This window comes from Neovison vison, chromosome 12 (assembly GCF_020171115.1).
Source record: "Neovison vison isolate M4711 chromosome 12, ASM_NN_V1, whole genome shotgun sequence".
In the NCBI taxonomy this organism is placed as follows: Eukaryota; Metazoa; Chordata; class Mammalia; order Carnivora; family Mustelidae; genus Neogale; species Neogale vison.
Genome location: NC_058102.1, coordinates 62,025,680 through 62,049,734, shown reverse-complemented (window position 1 = coordinate 62,049,734; position 24,055 = coordinate 62,025,680). Strand labels below are relative to the sequence as shown.

General features: G+C 38.0%; 1 protein-coding gene across 23 annotated transcripts in view; it reads right to left on the bottom strand.

The window, feature by feature from the left end:
- PLEKHA5 (pleckstrin homology domain containing A5) overlaps nucleotides 1-24,055 on the bottom strand; it is a 237,755-nt gene that overhangs the window by 134,876 nt on the left and 78,824 nt on the right. Inside the window, exon 1 of one of the 23 annotated variants that reach the window (XM_044227425.1) lies at nucleotides 19,805-19,929. The exons of the other annotated variants lie outside the window; for them this stretch is intronic. The gene's annotated coding sequence lies outside the window, so the exon portion shown is untranslated. Of the gene's footprint in view, nucleotides 1-19,804; nucleotides 19,930-24,055 lie in introns of those variants that run through there. 23 annotated transcript variants of the gene reach the window in all.

The following is a 24,055-nucleotide window of genomic DNA, read 5'->3' as shown; positions in this document are numbered from 1 at the left end:
AGACTGCAAAGCCAGTTAACTGGTAACTTTCCTCAAGTGGTACTGGGCATTTTATCTGAGATATGGCTAAGAATAGTTTAAAAGAAATTAACTTCTTATTTTCTGTAGAAATTGTAACTGCATTCAATGACTCAGTGTGATGGAAACATTCAACCAAAGGTTAAAACCACCACCACCACCAACAACTGGAGAGTTTCTTTGACTTTCTTTGTGTGAATTTGGTTTTTAAGGAAAACTCCCCACAGACTTTGGCAAGTGAATGGATTAACTGTTATTTCACAGTGTGTCTGACATAAGCACCAAGTGCTTCTACTGTTCCCATGTTCTCAACGACTCCCCCTTTAGTATTCATCAAAACTAAGTACATACGCTCTCTTATCAAACATCTGTCTTGAAAAATCCATAGAGAAAAAATTCAATTAAAGTCTAAAACCAAATACAATCTAACTGTATTTTTAAAAGAAAAGACATGGGGGCGCCTGGGTGGCTCAGTGGATTAAAGTCTCTGCCTTCGGCTCAGGTCATGATCCCAGGGTCCTGGGATCGAGCCCCGCATTGGGCTCTCTGCTCAGCGAGGAGCCTGCTTCCTCCTCTCTCTCTGCCTACTTGTGATATTTCTCTGTCAAATAAATAAATAAAATCTTTAAAAAAAAATAAAAGACATGTAAAAAGTTACACTAGTAATGAGTACCTACTTTTTAAATAATAGATAACTATAAGCATTCATTATAGAGTAAATTGGCCTTCCCATCTAAATTATGACTGCCAATTCACAGCAGGAAATAAAAAAAGAGAGAAACAGAAGTAATCGGGAGCAGCACATATTCAAACGATTCACACACCTTTTATAGTTGTTTCCAAAAACAAAACAAAGCACATAGCACCCCCCCCCCAATCAATAGCAAACAGAAAGGAAAAATAAATGCAGCCCTAATGGATCAAAAACAGAAGTATAATTGACAGATTTGTTATCAAGAGGAGTGACCAGATTAAGTCTGAAGATATAATTATATTTTATTTTTTAAAAAAGATTTTATTTATTTATTTGACAGAGATCACAAGTAGGTAGAGAGGCAGGCAGAGAGACAAGGGGAAGCAGGCTCCCCACCAAGCAGAGAGCCCGATGTGGGGCTCGATCCCAGAACCCTGGGATCATGACCTGAGCCGAAGGCGAGGCTTTAACCTACTGAGCCACCCAGGCGCCCTGAAAATACAATTATATTTTAAAGTGTTTTATATTATATTTCACTAAACACATAGTAGCTTCTATCAAAATGAGTACTTATCAGTGCCTTTTTTTTTTTTTTAAATATAGAGACATACAGAAGAAAACAGAACAAAAGAGGCCAATGATCCCAATGCCCAGGATAACCTGCTGACAACGAAATAAGGAAATTGGATAGTTCTAAAGCTCATTTAGGTAGAGTGTGAAAAGTGAAATGCATTTAAAACCCTATCTACCCAAACCAAGCAACCTCTATTATCAACTGTTTCAGATACACAAATTATTGAAATCCCTTCTTCCCTTTCATAAAGCAAAATCAACCACACAATTTTACGCATATTTTTTTACAGAGAAAATAATTTTACACTGAAACGTTTCTAATCTACAGCATTTTTAGATACAGCTGCCAAGATTGTGAACTTTTAAATATAAAATAATAGGTTCTCTCTTGATCTTGTTGGGTCCAGTGAAATTAAGGTCCCCATACAGTTGACCTATAGCAAATTCCTGATCCACAAAAATGTCTGTTACTTCTTTAAGCACTGTATCTTGCTCTGGTTTGTTAAACAGCACAGATTATTAATGTAATCCACTTAATTTTCTTATTTGTTTGAAAATATTAAGTTTTTACAAATATCATTTAAGTTTTTCTCCAATGTAGAAAGCACTTTTCCTTCAGTTCTTTCATCCTTCTCCCTCAGCAAAATGTTTCCAGAAAGTCCAACCCCAGTCATGCGACTACTAAAAATGCTTTCTCAAAGGTCAATCGATATTCTCATAATTGCTACATCAATGGTCCGTTTCTTTCTCATCCGTTTGATGTGTGTGCAGCTTTTGAGACAATTAAAAATCTTTATATCCTTGGCTTTCCCAACACTGAATTCTCCTTAGCTCTGACCCAGGCTCTGTGCACTAATTTTGACTTTCTTCATGTGCTGTATTTTTTTCGGGAATACCCCTTAAACACAGGCATTTCTCTAAGATTCTGACTTCAGTTCCTACCCTTCCTCAAAATAGGTATGACAGCAACAACAGCAATAAGCAGCACAGTTAAAATTTACTGAACACTAACGTGCCAGGCCTTAGGCCAACCCCTTTACATATCTTATACACCATCCCACATGTTTCACCTTTCCATTACAACATTATAACTTGGTGCCCAAGTATATTCTACAGTTTGGGTAATCTACATTAGTCAAGCTTTCTTTCCCTTTCCAGGATTAAACTGCATTTCAAATGCCTTATTCTCTCATCTACCATCATCTCCCCCATGTTTAGAACAGTGCTTCATATTACAGTAGGTGTTTATGGAGCACATGGTAGGATATCTGTTGCATAAATGACTGGGAAACTCACATATATCCCATCTCTTTTTGAGACAGAGTGGGCTGCAATAAAAAATAAGACTACTGGCTTAGGGCTCAACTATTACAGTAAGTAATTCAACCTGGTTTTTGCATTTCTAAAGCATTTATTTCATTTGATGTCGATTATAAAGTGCCAACATTTCCAAAGTTGTGCAAGACTTCTATACAGAAAGCTACAAAATACTAAGTTAAGTTTTAAAATTTCTTAAGAAATGGAGAAAAAAAAGTAACACATGAAATGAAAACTCAATATTGTGAGGATGTCAATTATCTCCAAATCAATCTATAGATTTATTTCAACCCTAATCAAAATTCCTGCAAGACTTCTTCTGGAAAGTCAAACTGATTCAAAAGCTCATATGGAGATGTACAGGACCAAGGTAGAGTAATAATCTTTAAAATGATGACTGACAACACTGCCCTCGTGAGGCTGTGGAACAATGGGAACTTTCTCATGGGCTTTTGGAGGCCTAAATTGGTATAAACACTGTGAAACAATGTTTGACAGTATTTTCTAAAGTTGAACATACACCTATCTTGTGATTCAGCAATTCTTTCCCTGAAAATAAAATAAAATAAAATATCGTTTCTTGAAAATAAATTCAAAGAAAGGTATAAATTTGAGCACTGAAAGACATGCAAGGATGGTAATAGAAACACTACCTTTATAACACTGCCTGTAATAGTTTTAAACTGGAAATAACCCAAACGTCCCTTCTACAGGAGAATGGGTAAAATGAATACGAGCATATTTACACAGTAGAACACTATGCAGCAGTGAAAAGGAAGAAACTCCGGCTACATGCAACTCGGATCAATCTCAAAGACACTAATGAGTAAAACAAGCCAGAGGGCAGACTGCGCTGTATCACATCTCCTGATACCTTGTATTTGTTCAAAACCAGAAGCAACTATACCTTTGGTGTTAGAAATTAAAACTTTTAAGGCAAAGGAGTGGGGGATAGTGATCGGGTGGAGACATCTAGTGGTCTTTTGGGATACAAGCAGCGTTCTGTTTCTTGAGTAGTGGTGCACAATTATTTCACATTGTGATGTTTATCAAGTTATACTTAAGATATGTGCACTTTAATGGTTATTACACTTCAAAGCTACTGAAGCAACTGAAGGAAGCAATATTCAGGAACGACCAGGTAAACCTGTGGTTCTTGATCAGTTTTTAAACCAGCAATCAACACTGAAGATGCAGGATTCTCTGAGAGAAACCACACCTATGTTTAATTCTCACAATCCTTCTATATGTATGTATTGACCATAGTAAGTTTAAATCATCATATAATATATTTTTATCCCCTGGGGTACAGGTCTGTGAATCAACAGGTTTACACACTTCACAGCACTCACCATAGCACATGACTATAGTAAGTTTAAAAATCATAATTATAACATAGGGTTGAGTCATATGGCATTGCCATTCTTTGTAGGTCAAAAGCAGGTACAGACTGTTATTAACTTAGCCAATATTGTTGTAAGATGGTTTCACTGGTAGAACTATAAAACACAGTCAAAATATGCCCCTACCCCCAGTAGGTACATGTAATAATAATATTGAGAAAAGAAGTCTTGAAGGACACTTTCTGGACTGGAGAGAAAGGGAAGAGGGATTAGAAACACTGATAAGACTCCAAGTTATGATGATTATTTAAAAAAATTTTTTAAAAGACTGTATTTATTTATATGACAGAGAGAGAAATCACAAGTAGAAAGAGAGAGAGGGAAGCAGGCTCCCTGCTGAGCAGAAAGCCCGATGAGGGGCTCGATCCCAGGACCCAGATATCATGACCTGAGCCTAAGGAAAGGCTTAACCCACTGAGCCACCAGGTTAAGTGGTGATTAATATTTTAATAGGCAGTAGAGAGTAGGCAGTAGATCTAGAAAACAGCATCCCAACTGCAAGCAAATATGCTATGTCCCACTTTCACCTTCTCCCTGTTCTAGTAGGGAACCTGGGGCCACAGCCACCCAGTCAGTGAATCCCTTAGGGATCTAGGCTCTGCCCTTTCAGTGTGGGCCCTCTAAGAATCCCCTCTATTAAGATAAGTCCAATGTTATTCCTTTAGCTTTTTCCCAAGGCAGCTGCAATGAAAAGCTATAGGAAGTCTGCCTGCGTTGAGCTGCAAAAATTTTGTACAGCAAATTGTCTATTACACCACTAAGTGTTCCTAAATAAAAACTCACAAGAGAAATCCTCCTCAAGGGAAAACCATCTTCTGGATGAACTGGTATGCATCCTCCTTCTGGTAGCAAGCTAACATATATTCCTCTTAAACTGAGAAACAGAGGTAAAACCAAAATCCAACTGGAGCAATCCTATGGACTCGTATTGAGCAAATTTGCATTTTATGATTTTCTGTTTTACTGTCCCACCTTCTGTTGGACATTTCTTAGAAAAAAAAACAACATAAATAAATCTAGTTTATATCAAACTCAGTATTATACAACTTTTTCTAATATAGTTTATTCATAAGTGGGGGCTGAATAATTATTAAACTAACATTTTACCTTTGAAGATACAAATTTAGTAAAAAAGAAAAAAACCAGCTAAAAAACCAAAACTCAGCACCTCACTGAGCTACAGTGCACTCAGCTCCTGAGCATCCATGATTAGAACACATTTATCTCAACTTGCTAAATAATAAGATTTCTTTTTAAGTGTTAAATGAATTTTTTAAAAAAGATTTCATTTATTTACGTGATAGAAATTACAGGTAGTCAGAGAGGCAGGCAGAGAAAGAGGAGGAAGCAGGTTCCCTGCTGAGCAGAGAGCCCTATGCGGGACTCAATCCCAGGACCCTGACCTGAGCCGAAGGCAGAGGCTTTAACCCACTGAGCCGCCCAGGTGTTCCTATAGGTGTTAAATGAATTTTTAAAGGAGGTTTCAGGAGCTAGGATTGGGTCCTTCTTTATTATGACATTTTTCAGAAAGATATGAGTATATGTTTCAAATATAAAAATGCTTTAAATATTTTTAAAATGTAACTTGAAGTGGGGTGTATCTGTGGATATGGTTATGTGAGCTACTTATCTGTAACCCCCTTCCCCTGGCAAAAATCTCAGCCACTAACATATCAGAGTGCATAATAGCCTGGCCATCTCTGCATGCTAGTGAGCACTAAACACTCAATAAATAGTTATTCAGGGACGCCTGGGTGGCTCAGTTGGTTAAGCAGCTGCCTTCGGCTCAGGTCATGATCCCAGCTTCCTGGGATTGAGTCCCACATCGGGCTCCTTGCTCGGCAGGGAGCCTGCTTCTGCCTCTGCCTGCCATTCTGTCTGCCTGTGCTCGCTCTCTCTCCCTCTCTCTCTGACAAATAAATAAAAAAAAAATCTTAAAAAAAAAAAAGAATTTAATAGTTATTCAATGTCTGGATTCTGTTATAGCTCCTGTATTATTTATAACTCATAACACATTTTTATATTTCACATTAAAACATTTTTTTTGGCTAACCTAAACAAGCTTAAACTGACAGGGGTTCCAAGTACTGCAAGAGAAGGAATAGTTTTCAGTAAGCAGATAAGTTCTGGAGGGAGAAAAAAAGAGAGAGAAATATGCTTGCTTTCAAATGAAAGCCAGCATCTACCCATGCAGACTGATGGGATGAACAACTGGTTTCCAGCTTTAGATGAGTTCTTAATACCACCTGGCAGCAACCTTTTAATTTACTTTCATTCTCCCTTCTCACATTCTTGTCACTCTCCTTCAGCCACCTGTCTAATCCCTCTCGTGCCCCCAAGTAAGCTTCCCTTTTGTTGCCTTACAGCTCAAATCTAATCTGTAGTTATGCCCATTCTTTCTTCTTTCAAGTCTTCAAAAGATGACATCACTGTGATGTCATCTGTGATGATGTGTTCATCACAGAACACAGAGGTTCTGTATCCCTGATCAGTTTTCTTCCAACTACCCTGGGACCTTGTTCCAACAACTGGTTCTCTTTCCTGCATCTTCAATCTCTTCTCTACTGTCTCCTATTTACCTGCTGAAAAACATGCTTTAGTCATTCCCATTCTCTGATGTATCTTCTCAGTGAACATCTCCTTTCTTTCCCGGACAAAAGACTAGTTCACACTGGTGGTCAGCACTCCCTCCTGCCCTGTGCACTCCTCCATGGCTTGTAATGGTACTTATATCCCTCCTCCTCCCTCTGTGAATGTGGCTGATGTCTTCCTACTGCACAAAGGTCCCCAGCTCGTGGGATGAATATGTAGCACTTGACACAGTCAACACCCCTCCTGTTTTTCCTAATCTCACTTCTGGTTCTCTCATGCTAAACATTTCTTCTAGGTCTCCTCTGCCCATAACCTAGAGAGTTGGCTTCCTTTAAGATTCTATCTTCAATCCTTCTTCATTTACACCTTCCATCCTTAAGTAATTTAATCCACTCTTTATTGAATGCCTCCTGTTACTATTCAGTAATGATAGTGGTGTTTTAATTAAAACTTGTACATTCTAATCTACATCTGTTGCCTTTAAGTTTTCTCTGTAGGACCCTATATCTAATTTCTGCTCTCTGAATAAAGGAGTATCTTTTCATTTCAAACTCAAAATGTCCAAACCTCTTTATTCCCAACTGAACGGTATTTCTCTCCTAAATTTTTCATCTCAAATATAATCCAAATGCTGGAGCGTGGTCTTTCCGCTCTCATTTGCTAACCCCCTATTCCAGCTTATCCAGCCCTAAGATTCTGCCTCCTTAACTGCCGTAGCATCTACCTTCTCTCCCTTTGTGCTGCCATAGTTTAAATTCTTTGTCCCATTTTCAACCATACCACTTCAAACATTAAGGATTCCATGGTCAATCTTTGCCTCAAATTTATCCTCCACAATGCTGCAGGTTTATCTCCCCAATACACACATTTGCCTTTTTCTGCTCCCCTACTTAAGCCCTTAAAAATGGCCCATGAATACCTCCGGGATTGTCTGTGTTCTTTGGCACGGCTCCTAACATGACTCTGATCAACCTTCCTTGTCTGCCTGAGCTTCCTGCCCCCAAGCATCTCACCACCAATACTCTAACAGCACTGAGGTAGGTAACTGTTCTTGAAGAGACCTAGGAGACTTTGGTCTCATTTTCTTCAGAGTGTCCCCTCGCCCCCGCTTTCCTGCTTAGTAAATTCTTAATCATCCTTCTTCGAAATCCACCAAGACGTCACCGGCTCTGGGGAGCTACCCACACTCTCACATCATCGGGCAGGAATAATCACTTCCTTCTCTGTGCCACCTCGGACTTTGCACACGTCTCCTACTGTCCTCAGCACTTGCCCCCGAGGGATCAGTCATCAGTCTCTTAAGACTCAGGTCACCTGGGCTGGAAATGTGTAAAATGTTTTTGTGTTTATTTATTTGACAGAAATTATCTCTTTCTACGCCCCAGCCCCCTCTGCTGGGTGGGTTAGGAGCTGTCTGAGGCTCACAAGAATCTAGCACTGCAACTGGACCATCAAAAACAAAGAGTTCCTCAGGTTGGAGATAAAAGAAATTTGGAATTATGCAAATCTGAGTTTAAATCCTGGCTCTCCTACTTACAGACTCTATGAACTTGGAACTCTATTCTCAACACGTTTTCTTATTTCTGAAATGGGGATAACACCTTTCACATAGATGCTTGTGAGCACTGTATCAGAAAATGGGCACTGAATAACTACGTAACATAGCATATGTAATGTTTGGTGAATTTATGAATACATTGGTCATGCAGCATTTCAAACTTCTTAAGTATTTAAGATTAAAACGAGATATGTGAGCACGGATTTGTTTTTTAAAACCTACTTATCAATATGTTTACTTAAAGGCAATATTATAACAGATACTTATTATATTTTTAGTAAAACCAAACTTGAATTTTCTCTTGTGACTTTAGTTGATGGCTGTTCCATGCTTAAAATCTTTATAATTCTTATAATAGAAAGAAACATGAAATCACTAATTTAATCCATTTCCTCAAACTCAACATGACTGACTCTCAATTATTTCTTCTACTTCACTACTGAGTAAGTCGGTTGCTTCAAAATAAAATTAAAAAGAAAGTGACTGAAAAACACACTAAGTTAACAGACATTAGAAAAAAATAATAAGCCTGATACGAAAATGTCATTTGCAGTCAAGATGGTTATTACTCAGTAGCATCAGGTTGAAGCTGAGAACATAGACATCAAGAGCCACCAAACCATCAGTATTAAAAGAAAAAGGTCACAAGTAATTTTTTTATCCCTTTTACTTGTTCATGTTTTTTAACATTTTTTACAATAACATTTTTCACTTTTTATGACAAAAATATTTTAGGGGCGCCTGGGTGGCTCAGTGGGTTAAAGCCTCTGCCTTCAGCTTAAGACATGATCCCAGGGTCCTGTGATCGAGCCCCGGATAGGGCTCTCTGCTCAGCAGGAAGCCTGCTTCCCTCTCTCTCTCCCTCTGCCTGCCTCTCTGCCTACTTGTGATCTCTGTCAAATAAATAAATAAAATCTTTAAAAAAATTTTAGAGAATCTTTTTTAAAATGCTCAAACTGTCATGTGAAAGTGTAAAATTCTAACACCGTGTATTCTATACGCTCTCAATTACAGAAGAAAATGTATATGCACAGGATATACATAAGGGGGGAAGAAAAAGGAGAAGGCAATATGCAAAAAATGCCTGGTTCTCTGGTGGAATTATCAGCAGTTTTTATGGCCTTATGTATTGTTTTCTGTATTTTCTAATTTCTTTATAATAATCTAGTATACTTTTAAAAAATAACTGTTTTGATTCACATACCATAAAATTCAACCATTTAAAGTATCTAAGTCAATTATTTTTGGTATATTCAGAAGATTGTGTGTACCATCCCCATGAAAGTACCATCCCCACAATCAATTTTTTTTTAACTTATTTATTTAACAGACAGAGATCACAGGTAGGCAGAGAGGCAGGCAGAGAGAGACAGGAGGAAGCAGGCTCCCCACGGAGCAGAGAGCCCGATGCAGGGCTCGACCCCAGGACTCTACAATCATGACCTGAACCGAAGGCAGAGGCTTTAACCTACTGAGCCACCCAGGCGCCCCCCCACAATCAATTTTTTAAAAAGATTTTATTTGTTTATTTGAGAGGAAGAAAGAGAGAGAGGGAGGGACGGGGAGAAGCAGACTCTGCACTGAGGGGAGAACACGACGTGGGATTCGATCCCTAGACCCTGAGGATCATGACCTGAGCGGAAAGCAGATGCTTAACCGACTGAGCCACCTGGGTGCCCCTCATAATCAATTTTAAAATGTTTTCATCACCGAAAAAGAAAACCTGTACCCATTATCAGTCACTCCTCATTACTTCCTTTGCCCAGTCCCTAGCAACTACCAGTCTATTTTCCAGTCACTGTAGATTTGCCTGTTCTGGGTGTTTCATGTAAGTGGAACCATATAATATAATGGTCCTTTGTGAATGTTTTCTTGGTCTTAGCACAAGGTTTTCAAGGCTCATTCATATTGTAGCATGGATCGGCACTTAATTTCTCCGTCACTGATATTCCTTTGTATGGACAGATACTGCATTGTGTGGCTAGAATGCATTTTATTTGTCCATTTTTTAGTTGGTTGTCATTTGAGTTGTTTCCACTTTCTAGCTATAATGAAAAATATGCTGCTACGAATGTTCACAAACATGTTTTGCATGTGCCTATGTTTGCAAATTTGTTGTGCAGATACCCAGGAGTAGAACTGCCTGGTCATTTGGTAACTCTATGTTACTCTAAGGAACTATCAAACTGTTTCCCACAGCAGCTGCATTGTTTTACATTCCCACCAGCAACAGAGGAGAGCTGTAGTTTTTCATATCATTGCCAACATGTACTATTGCCCATCTTTTTGATTATAGCCACCCTGGTGGGTTTGAAGGGATAGTTCATTATGGATTTGATTTGTATTTCTCTGATGGCTAACGATGTTTATCATCTTTCAAGTACTTAAATGTTCTTTGGCAAAGTGTTTATTTCGATCTTTTGCCCATTTTTAAATTGGGTTATTTGTCTTTTCATTGTTGAGGTATAGGAGTGTTCAAAAACTATATTCTAATCACAAGTCTCTTATCAGATACATGAATTGCAAAATGTTTTATATTGCATTTATAAAGACAAAAAAGAACTCTAACTTCTGAGAATTCAATTAGAAAACACTGTGGTCAGGGGGTATAACATGGTAACGACAATTATAAAACAACTTAAAATGTGAGCAGCGCTTTACAATTTTCTACTTAATCCTCACACGGACTCCTAATACTAGGCCTGGTTCTCATGTCAAGAATTGAAGGTCTGTAGAGGTAAGTTGATTTATTCAAACTCTCTCCTTACTTCATTTTTTTTCTATCACAATTTGTCTACACTTCATCTTTCTTACTTGTTTTATTTAAATTAATGTTCCCCCTCTGTGTTGTTTTCAAATTTGTAAGCCAAGTGTTTTAAACACTTTTTACAAGGCAGATATGTTCACACAGAAATTTCTCGAAGACCCATGGCTAAGTAGGATTAATGATATCCAATACTCTGGGTATCTGGTACAGATCTTTCTCTGCTGGAAAATTACTCACATGCTCTCTGATAGTGTGACAGGTTTGGCAGAAGGAGCTGTGTAGCCTGACAGACTCATGAGGAGTGACATGACAAACGTGGAAGGTGTGTGATCCCAATGAATCTGCTCTGTGGCGTTCTACTAGTTTCCTACGACAACTGCAATAAACTACCACAACCCTGGTTCTTAAAACAACAGAAATTTATTCTCTCCCAGTTCTGGAGGCCAGAAATTCAGTCTGTAATCCGTCTCACTGGATCAAAATCAAGGTGTTGGAGGGCACAATCCCTAAAGAAGGTCTGGCAGAGAGTCAGTTCCTTGCCTCTTCAGCATCTGGTGGCTGCTGGCATTCCCTGGCTTGTGGTGCCATCATTCCAACTCTGCCTCTAGAGTCACAGTGACTTTTCTTCTTGTGGTTGAAATCTCCCCCTGCCACTCCGACCCCCTATAAGGACACTGGTGATTGTACCTAGCCCTGCCCCCATGATCAAGGTCCTCATCTCAAGGTCCTTAGCTTAACCTTTGTGGTCTTTGCTACATAAGGTAACCTTCCAGGTTCCAGGGATTCGGACATTGTCAGTACACACTGGAGGGGTACGTATGTGTTAGGGGGATGTCCTTACAAGACTCAAGAACAAAGTGCCAAGAAGCAACTCTCCATTATCTTCTTTTCTTTATATTCAAAGTCTACTTGACTCACGTACCAAAACTGCTCTCCCAGCTATGTTCTCTCCTAGTCCTGACAGTATCCCCAAATATTGCTAAAAGTTACCGTTTTAGTTACCGGATCAGTATCATGTGGCTTCAATTACTAAGAACACTTTCATAAAGAAGAAAACACTATCTAGATGCAAATCTGTTAAAACAAAATGTTGGAGGAGGAAAAAAGTGAAACTGAACAAACTGTTTCTTCTTAAAATTATTTACAAACATATGCTACAAACCTAACATTAAGAAGGAATTAGATATTTAATATTACATCACTCCTCAGCTACCTGAAATGAACTGAAATGTACAATACAGTAATAAATGGTTCACATGCAGTACCAGTTATGAAATGTGCTGGCAATTCTCCTCTTATGCTAGACAGTATATGGGCATTCTTAATTCATACGCTTTTTATGTCTGTAATATTTTTACAATGCTATTTTGTAATTTTTAAGTATTAAAAAAGAAAAAGGGTATAATGTCGTCCTCCTCCATAAGCCCTAGGAAGCATTCCCTGGAATAAACTTCATGTTTATCTCTAAAATTACAGCAGTAAATTCTACCAAATGCCATTGTTAAAATCTACAAACAGATCAACTCTTTGGTTATGAAGAAATCCTTGCTTCCTTATAACTCTTTAGGGAAGTAGAAAATAGGTAGTGAAAATGAGAAAGTCTCTAACCAGGAAGCAGATATGCTGATTAAGTTGCCGGTCTCCACATGCTCTGCCCTGTAATTTCCTACTTGTTTATACAGAGAGATTTTTGTGTTATTTACTAAGATTAAGTTATCCATGTCCCAGATGGATTTTGCTGGCTAGATGTTAACTGCTGCAATTCTCCTTTTCTTGCCACAAGCAACTTGTCCTCAAAGGAAAAGATATGTTTCTGAAATACTTATGAAATCGCTTTTAGTAGGCAAATCATACTTTCTCAATGACTTAAGCTGTAATTTCAGAGATTTATTCTTAAGGAAAAAGTACAGCTCCAAGGAAAATTTATGCTTATATTCAAAACATACTTTCTTTCTGACAGAGAGAGGGGAAAAAATTCCATCATAGTTCATCTCAACTGGGGAAATAAAAACCCCAAAGATGTGTGCTGGACAGCAGACAAGCCATGTACCAGACATTAAGGAGATTAGGAGAAGGTCCTGGTTCCTAATCATAAACCTCTTCCATTGAAAACTGCCCACAGTAAATGATGGCTAAGGGGGACGTTCCATCTGTATTAAATAAGGCATAGATCCTGTGCTCTGGGCTTGTGGTTTGTGGTTTTCTATCTTTACAAAGTAGATTTTAGACTTACACTTCAAAATGTCAGTAATAAAAAAATCACAGAATATTTGTAGGATTTTACGAACACATGTATTATTCATTAAAGATTGTCTATGCTGCATATTCATTGTCTAGTCCTTTACACTGGAGTAAACATGGCTTACGAAACCAACACTGACTGTACATTAGAGCTTCCTAAGACACTTGGTCTGTCTCCATTCCCAGAGACAACACAAGATCGACAAAGAATCTGCTGAGGATCCTGGGGGGTCAAGCAACCAGCCCATCTGAGGTTTCTAAGTAGCCCAGGGTAGGAGTCCTTGCTCCCACGTCAGTTAAGAGAGTATCCTCCCTTCTAAGAATAAATGAGGATGTGAGAACATGTGTACTCACTGGATTACGGCAAGGAAAACCACAGTTAGGCAGGTTTCATACTTCACAGAGGAGCCAAAACAGGAGCCTCTAAGCTGATGTCTAATCAAATGATCCATTTTTCTTTCTTCCCTTTCTTTTTTTTAAAGATTTTTATTTATTGATTTGACAGAGAAAGACACAGTAAGAGAGGGAACACAGGCAGCAGGGGTATGAGAGGGAGAAGCAGGCTCCCCACTGAGAAAGGAGCCGGATGCAGGGCTCGATCCTAAGATTCTGAGATCATGACCTGAGCCGAGGCAGCCGCTTAACGACTAAGCCACCCAGGCACCCCTAAACGATTTTTCCCCAAAATAAAATCAAGACATAAAATCCTTAAAGTAAGTGGGTGGGCAAGGGGAGCAGCCAACAGATCTTCTACTTTTATATGAATCTGATGTGTTTCACTGAAGAGGCAGAAGCTTGAGACTCAAGTAGACTAAGGGAATAATGGCCATTCTTTAACCTCCCGGGCAGCATTCGGGGTAATGGGGAAGAAACAACATATCCGCAGGGAAGAGAAAAAGTTAACAAATCCATTTCAGGGCCAGTGAGCTGAGGAGCCGTGGAGGAGAAATCACTCTGAAGTTATTATCATAAACTGTAATTCAAACCATTTTAAGGCTTAACCCCTTTAAGGAAAATCTGTGACAATTTGGCAAGAAGAACTTACCAACAGTTTGTCACTGGGAGGAAACAAAGGCATTCTAATATCAAGCTTAACATGGGTGGGAGGAAGCTCTTTCTGTTTGGAAATGATATAAGGCTATTGTTGTTCCTATCACTGTTATTATTTTAACTTTTATTCTGACCTGTGGTCCTTTGTTTTTATTACTCCGGCAGAGACACCTGAGGAAATCTAGGTTACAGGAAACTGAAAATGTTTTTTTTTTTTTTTTTTAACAGACAGTATTTATTTGAGAGGGAGGGGCTTAGATGAGATGGGGAAGCCGACCTGCGGCTGAGCAGGGAGTCCATCACAGGGCCCGATCCCAAGACCATGGGACCATGACCTGAGCCAAAGGCAGATGCATAAGGACTGAGCCACTCAGCGCCCCAGGAACTGCCCATGTTTAGAGTGAGTTAGGCTGAAGCTGCACATGTGGGGTATTAAAAGGAAAGGTGCTGGCGAAGATCTGGATGTGAAAGTCCAGGAATAATGTGGAGAAACAGCAGAACTAAAGAACAGAAACCCTAAACCCTAATTCCTAGACTAAATGAGCTATAAATGCAAGAGAGGACTTGAGAAAAGGTTGCTGAGAAGAAACTAAATGAGAAAAGAACCAGTAAGCCAGGAGCGACAACTAAGAGATTGCGGATGCAAGTTCAAGACAATGTTAAATGGAGCGGGAATCTCGGCACCATCAACAAAACACTGAGGAAATGACAGACAGAGGTTAAAGACACAACAATTTGCTGGGTATTTGTTTAGTGGCCATCTATTAATGGCCTAATTAAAGAGCTAAGTTATGTCAAGTTAGAGTAAGTAATGGCCACTGTATATATACTTTTGATGTACCTGTCTTAAATCACTGATACCCCTGAGAGCTCATTAAAATAAAGTAGTCTTTTATCAAACCAGCTAGCTGACCTTGAATTTGCCAAAAAGCCAGTGATAGAACGGTATTAGACAGAAGCTAACGTATAATGGTCATGGCCCCAGTGACACAGTATTTGAGGTACCTTTCCAATGCCGACCTATGCACCCATCCAATCTCTAACAGCTGAACAATCCTGCTACAATAGGCCAGGGCTACAATAGGCCAGACTTCACCATATTTTCAATGGATGAGCCATACAGTTCCAGAGTTCTGGGGTATAAGTAATTATAAAATTCTATCAAGGTCAATGAAGAATTATTTACAGCTTAAAAGAAAAAAGTCCCTGTTACCTCGTATTATCTGCTCACTTATGAAGATTATGGTATGGGGTCTAATAATTTTAATGTGTTTCTTAAGTTCTAATGGTATAAAAAGGGTTTTGTTTTTAAAGAACAGCAATCTTCATAGAAGTAGAGGACACAGAAACAGAAAATATAACTTTTTAAATGGTGGTATTGATATAGATTGAAAAACATAAAAAAGAAAAAAACTTAATTCAATAAACATTTAGTGCATGCCAATTATATACCAGGCACTGTTGGGTTTCCACTAATTTAAGAGTTCATCTTTCACTAAATGTGATTTTATTTATAATAACATTGTTTGTATAGTAATATGAACAAATCTCAGGTATTTCTTTAGCCTAAATATTCATCATTTTGTCTACAAGGCCAAACACAGCTGAAACACATAGGTATTTAGAAATTATTAGAAAAGTTGGCTAAGCAGGTGAGACTCTTTCAATATTTTATCATGTACATATTCTGTATTTATTTATTTAGAGTATGGGAGAGGAGCAGAGGGAGAGAGAGAGAATATTAGGCACATGGAGCCCCACACAGCGTTTATCTCATGACCCCTGAGATCACAAGCTGAGTCCAAATCAAGACTTGGACACTTAACCCACTGAGCCACCCAAGTGCCCCTACGTTCTGGTTTTAAAAATAAATTATAGGGGCGCCTGGGTGGCTCAGGGGGTTAAGCCTCTGCCTTCGGCTCAGGTCATGATCCCAGGATCCTGTGATTGAGCCCCACATCGGGCTCCCTACTTAGCAGGGAGCCTGCTTCCCCCCTCTCTCTCTGCCTACTTGTGATCTCTGTCAAATAAATAAATAAATAAAATCTTTAAAAAAAAAAAAAAAGGTTATAGGGGCACCTGGGTGGCTCAGTAGGTTAAGCGTCAGACTCTTGATGTCAACTCAGGTCTCTATCTCAGGTCATGAGTTCAAGCCCCACACTGGGATCCATGCTGAGCATGGAGCCTACTCAAGGGAAAAAAAAAAAAAAAAAAAGTCACATAAAGAAAGTCCAAGTATATTATTATTTATAAATCAGTATACTTCTGTGAGTCAGGTATTTAAAGAAGAATAAGTAATATTTTGAAAAAAATTTAATACAGAAAAAAACATTAATTGTTTGGAAGGGGTAGTAAGGAGACCAGCATTTATTGAACGCTCTGTAACATGTTGGGTTCTCTATATAAAATTAAATACTCATAATCTAAAAGACAAACACTGATGTTTCTGTTTACTACTGAAAACACAGAAAGCAGAAAAGAAGATACTTGCCTCAAGTCACAAGTGGCAAAGCTAGATTTGAACCCAGGCCCACCAGATAACATATCCTACTAATTTACCATTATAAACCATATTTAAAAAATTGATTTGTTTCTCTACAAGAGTAATCTAGGAGTAACTTTAAGAAAATGGATGAAAACTTTTGAGAATCATCAAGATCTTTACTGGGTCATATTGCCCCCCACCAAATCCCTCACACAGTGTTGTTTATTGCTTATACTTTTAGTGTTTGGGGCTTTCAAAAATGTCAATTCAGCTTACATCACTCATACTGTTCCAAATCTAATCATACCTCTAACTGGACATTTACATTGTATTTCTAAAACTGTTCTTCTAAATGTAAAATGAGAAAAGAACTGAGGCAATTTCCTAGAAGATCGAAGCAAACCCATAATTCTTCCACTTATCCATGTATTTAAAAGGTTAAGTGTTCATATTCGTAATTATTTAATATAAGTATTTACACCATATATTGGCTTTTCTTTTCAAAAAGTAAACCATATTTCAGAGAAAGTCAAGTTCTAGAATAAAATTTAATAAGATGTTAAAGGCCAAGAAGTTCTGCTCTAAACAAGCCTTTACGGCCCATTATTCCCCAAACTTACCTGACCCTCGAACCCATTTTCAGGTAAGACTACTTGAGATCTTTAAGCGCTACTGAACTTCACGAATGTTAGGGAACTAAATTATCCTTAATTAGTAGATGTTAAGTAAGTGAGTAGACGAACTTAATGATTTGGAAATGAACAAGATATAGGTATGTGCTTCACCTGTAGAACCTGGCAAAGAAATCCTCTTTATTAGTCGTTCTTCTTATCATATTTCCCTCCTTTCACAATATTTCTCTATATTTTTCTTTAACAGACTTCAGTTGATTATCAATTTCTCTCTTCTTGAAAACCTATGAAGGTCTATGATTAGAGGCAAATGGGACCAAATACGTAAGAGAAAATAGTGTAAAGTGTAATTCAGCCATGGAAATTTTATGATTATTTACAGACTAGGGTAAATATGTATTAGCAAAGTAGTTCCAAAGACCACAGAGGACTTACACATTTTTACTTTTACACATTTAAAATATTTTTAAAAGGTATTATTATTATTATTATTATTATTTTTTAAAGATTTTATTTATTTATTTGAGAGAGAGAGACAGTGAGAGAGAGCACGAGCGAGGAGAAGGTCAGAGAGTGAAGCAGACTCCCCATGGAGCTGGGAGCCCGATGCGGGACTCGATCCCGGGACTCCAGGATCACGCCCTGAGCCGAAGGCAGTCGTCCAACCAACTGAGCCACCCAGGTTATTATTTTTAAATATTTTACTTACTTACTTGACTGAGAGAGAGACAGCGAGAGAGGGAACACAAGCAGGAGGAGTGGGAGAGAGAGAAGGAGAAGCAGGCTTCCCACTAAGCAGAGAGCCCAGTGCGGGGCTTGATCCCAGGTGCCCCTAAAAGATACTATTTTTAAGTAGACTCTATCCCATTCACATGCTCCACTGAATTAGCCGAAATACTAATTAAAAAGGGAAACATTCGATAGGATTCTGTAAAAGCAACACTTGTTTGGATTTTCCCCACAGTAGCTCTCTGTGAATAGCTTACAGCCCTCATGAATCTTTGCAATAGTCCAAGAAATAATCTTATTACTCTAGAAATCTTAAATGAGCCTCCTATTATTACCACAGTAAAGTACTTTACTAAAAATAAGTGGAAATAAACAGAGTGTGCATGCTGCCCAAGGTCACACAAGTGAGTCAGAATGTAAAAGTGGAATAGATTTCTTGAATATTGTCACTTAATCGTCATCTTTAACTGGTAACCCTCCCTTTTCATGAATATACGAGCTTAAGTATACACCCACCTCCTTCACATGTGCCAATCCTGGAAAATGGCATAGTGGGGGCAGTTCACAAAATAAAGATATTTCAGGAAAGCATCACATAATTGCCTGGCATTTTTGAAGGCACTAAGTGTTTAGTATTCTCTTCCTAGTCCTCCCACCCCACCACATTGTTCTTCTAGAACTCTTTAAAACACCTTCTATACCTCAAATTCCCTACCTGACATTTACTAATAAACATGATTTTCCTCAAGGAAATAAATTTGGTAATTTTATGCCTTTTCTTCAAATCTTTAAAACATGTAATAATTTGTCTCATGCAGAATATATAATTTTAATTTCCAGAATACCCTTAAGAGTTGTCTGCCAAGTTTATCTATGATAAATAGAATCAAAATCATGTTCATTATGACATAATAATTTATAGACTTTAAATATTATTTGATACTATTAGAACATAATATGGAAAAAATGCATAAGAACTTCCCCCTTTAAGTTCATGATAAAACATAAGCACTTGGATAACAAAAACAACCATAAAACATTTCCTAGCAATCACCATAATATGAGCTCAAGTGAGAAGAGCCCAAAATGGCAAAACTATTATTATACTCCAAACACTTACATAGCTACTTCAACAACTAAAAACAGAATGGATTCTAAATATGAATACTGTATAACTGGAACATATTTCACTAAGTATTGTCAATCTCATTTTATTTTTGGGTACTGTAAATGACCAGTTATATTATAAAGCCAAATGATTTCTGTATCATCTATATAACAATATGTACATACAGTATATTATATCCTCTCATTTTCTTTCAAAAATTCTCGTTTTATGCTAAATGACTCTTACCCGCTATTTTTTAAGATAAAGTGTAGAAATGTGAAAGTAAAAATTATAATTTCATCAAAATACAAGAACAAAAATGCTGAACTGTCCAAACAGACAAATCCTGAGCTCCCTGAGCACACAATTCTGCCAGCATTATTCAGCACCAATGAGCAAATGAAATTTGTGCAGAACACGAAGGAGTATCATCATAGCAATTTATGAACTTGTCACCTCAGAAATGTACTGAAAACATTTCAAAAGAGTGAGATCTGGGCAGCAGAAACAATTTTCTCCCAATCTCAGCTAAGTTACTTGCTACATAAAGCTTCAGCTTAGTACAAAACAGGCAGCAGATAAAAGACACAGGCTTGCAAGGAATTACAAAATAGAATAAAACAGCTAATTAACTCACCAAATAGCCTTTTGCTAAAAACCTGCATTCTTCTTTTTGTCTCAGGCTTCTGGTTTCCAAAGACAAATTATATGCCCTCTGACAAATGATGACAAAAGGGCACACGGTGAGCTCTTTCCTGCTCTTCCCCCTAGAAGAAAACTGAACCTCACTGCAGTCTCCAAGAGTAAGTACTTCCTATGAGCATGCTCGGTATCTAATTTAAATGACTTGGTATTTCATCTCAGCATGTGATGGCCTACTTCCAAACAGACCCAGAGAGCTGCAAATTCAATCGAAGATCATTAACTGCCATAAACTAAACGGAACCACCAAATGATAATTGATTTGTTTTTGACTTTGTGATTTTTGTTGTTCATTTAACTCGATGTGCCTGGAAATAATTATTTCTGTACTATAACAACCCCCCCCCCAAATCCCCAGGTTTCAATATTTCATTTACTATGTCAACACAGGTATTTCTCAAAACACTGGAAATATCAAGGCATGCAGGATATGACCCCCAAAAGTAAATGTGACCACTGCTGATTTAGGCAAACCCTAAGCCATTTATATTTCACTTTTTAACCTCTTATTCTGTACTTCTGGCTATTCACCAAATAAAACAATCTTAAACTATCTAGTAGTAGTCCTATTTTTCCTTTGGAAATATTAGTAAACATCAATAAACTGAAATGTTCAGTATCTTTATTAAGTATATCTACTAACTTCAAAATATAGAAGTACAGATTTTTCTCACCAACAGATTATACATTGTATAACAGAATATACATTTATATAACACGCCTCACCCAAATGTTGATAAAGCTATAAATAGGATTAATAGATTTTTTGCATTTTTAAGAACAATTTTTACAAAACTACCACACAGACAAATCAACAAAATAGTTTGCATATGTATGTTTATGTAATCAAATAACTAATTTGCCTGGTATGCTGAGTAAGTTGCTGCAAAAGCATATCATTTGGCATGATGGAAATACTGTCAAGAAGCTCATGGTGACTATTTAAATCTTTCAGAAAAAAAAAAAAAAATCCAGCACAGCAGATAGAGCCCCACCAAAAGCATGCAGACAATTCTCACAAATCCACTTCCCATTTTCACCTTGGGCAGACAAACAAAAATAGAAAGTGGTCATACAGCTGACACACTCCAAGCTTGGGAGAGCAAACCACAGGCAGAGTGGGGCTAATACATCTTTATCTGGGTTCATACACTAACTTATGATTTTTCTTTCTTCACAACCAGCCTTGATTGCTTCTACACTTCCCCATCATTAAATACTTAACTACCTCATACACAAATGTCTCATTTTATGAATAGTAGCTTTGCTTCCCCTTCCCTCCTGACCCCAAATTAATCTGAAAGACGTGGGAAAATAAGAAGGCACAAGAAACAGACAACTTCAGTGGCAGTAGCCAAGGTAAGACCCCTCATACATGGTGAGACAAGATCATTAAAAGGTTCAGAGAAGACGTAAAAAATAAAATGTTAAAAAGGAACATGAGAACTGTTTATGGAACCACACCTACCTAATTCCAACACCTTCCCCCACCCAAAAAAAGGTGTTCAGTTCAAAGAAAGCTACCAAAGCAACTCATCACTCCCACTGCCAGTGAGTGCTAGGTAGGTTGAACTGCAAGGTCTGCAAGTAATGCATGCTATATAAGCATTCTCTCTCTCTCTCTCTCAAAAAAAGCGCCCAGTACAAGAAGCAGCACAGAATAAAAAGCAAATACCAAGTCATACAATGTATCAAACAGAAAGTGTCAACATGTATGCGTTTTGTGTACTGCTAAGTCTAATAACTTTTGTGTACAATGTGTGTCAGGGTGAGGAGTCCATAAAAACAATTTCTAGAAAGCTATGCTCTCGGAAGGAGAAAGGAAAGTTCTACAGTGAAACCACATCTATTTCTGATCCATAAATATTTACTGAGAACATGTTCTATACGAGCATGGTGCAAGGCAATGCACAGTGGAGACAGAAACAAGGTACGGACCATGGGACAGAGTACTTGACGCTAATAGATGATGATCACAGCAAAGGAGACACAGATGGTCTGCTGCACTGGGGAGTTTAGAGGGACGAGAGAGAGCATTTTGATGAGGAAAATTTTAGAGAAGATTCCGGGAGGGGTGACCTTTTTGAAATGCTGTAGATGAACACTGAGGATCTGGACCAGAAAGAAGAGGCAGGGAAGAGGAAACAGCCAGGCTGGAGGCAGACAAATAGGGCTGGAGAGGACTGGGGAGTGCTGTGGGGACTAGAGAATTGTGGCACTGGTGTAAGCAATGGGAATAAGTGTAGGCTGTCAAAACTGGGAGCAGAGAAAAGAGAAAACATAAGCTATTATTCAGGGAGATAGAATTTGGAAGCAGATGGCAAGGGCTTTCCATCCTGGATAATGAGGAGTTAGGGTCAAGTGCTCAACAGCTGAATAGAGGAGATAACTTTGGAAAGAGAGGCAGATAGGAAATTAAGTAAAAAGAGGCATTAATTCCAGCACATTGTCATAGCACGTCCATTTTTTAACTCACGTTTTGACTTCTTCCATATCACTTAATAGGTCTTTAACCCGAATGATCTCTCTCTTACATTCAACTTTGGCATTCTGATTTAAAATTGAGGTCATCTTGTAATTACATTTACCTCTGATTTTTTTTTTTTAACCTCTGATCTTAATTAGAGGTCCTTCCCCCCCATCTTCATCTCTCACCACTCATTCTTTAATTTGCTTGCTTACCCTTTTTCTACCTACAAAATTTGAAAAAATGTTTCCCAAAAGCTACTTTGATAAGAATGAGTGAATTTGTAAAAATTCAACAAAAGATGCAATCTATTTCTACGACAAGTGAGTAATCTGTGAAGACTGACACGGTTTGGTGCTTTGCATTGCACGCAGACACAGGAGGGTAGATGGATCACTCCTAGACCAAACATACTCATTCAGTATTCAGTATTCATTCACTGAATACTGAACCACAAGGAGGAAACGGGAGGAGGAAGAATGGAAGTGAGGACACAAGCCTTATTAGACTGTGATCTGTCGTCATTTTGTTTTTTACCATAGCTCACAATAGAATCATTTGTGTGGCTGAAAAAGAACTCAGGCACACACATTCAGGGTCCAGAAGGCTTTTAATGTGACCAGGGAGGGGCCAGACATTATGAACTCTCCACAGGATTTTGAGTTTCTTGGGGGAAGAGCCACTGTTCTAGGTACTCACTAATGCACGGGGTGAGATGGACCCAGAAATAATCACGGAGTACTGATGCTACACAACTCACTGGCAAAAGATTCCTATTTATTGTTTACTGCGTTCTCACTCAGAGATCCTCGGATGGTATTTTACCCAAACAATTAACAGCAGCCTCTCAACTACTGGTTGAGATTGTATTTTTAAAAAGTGGAAGCACTTTGCTTTTTAAAAAATATTCATTCTTAATATAATGAAATTATGAATTCTTTTCAAATGTATGTACCAAGAAAGTGAGCCCCAAGAACTGTACAATGACAAAGAAATAGTAAGTAAAAAGAGTCCCAGGAGCATATATTAATACGAATCTTGGGCAAAGGCATACATTTTGTATAACAACTTGTTGAAAAAACCTGTAAATTTTAAAACATATTTTGTACAATAAGCTTAAATATCCTAGTGACTTTTATTGCAGTGATAAGCCCTTAGCATCTACTTTGCATGTGGCAAGATAATTAATAGACCTAACGATACATTATTTTGGCATTCAAATGGTCTTTTGCTATAGACAATGCTAGACTATAAGAAAATCTCTTGTGTTTTACTAAAAAAACACAAGACAACACAAAACAATTTTGCTTCTGTAAAAAGATTTAAGAGAAGAGTATTTTAAAAATACTGTATTGTAAACAAGAAAAGAAAAAAGGAGGGTGGGGCAGGATTACTTCCTATTTTCTAATAAGGGACAGACCAGTATTTTTTTTTTTTAAAGATTGTATTTATTTATTTGACAGACAGAAATCACAAGCAGGCAGAGGGGGGGGGGAAGCAGGCTCCCAGCTGACCAAGAAGCCTGATGTGGGACTCGATCCCAAGACCCTGAGATCATGACCTGAGCCGAAGGCAGAGGCTTAACCCACTGAGCCACCCAGGTGCCCCCAGACCAGTTATTTCTTAATATCTCTTCCCCCAAATCAGTAGTATTTTTCCCCCCATCTAACCTAAGGATATTCTTTTTTTTTTTTTTAAAGATTTTATTTATTTATTTGA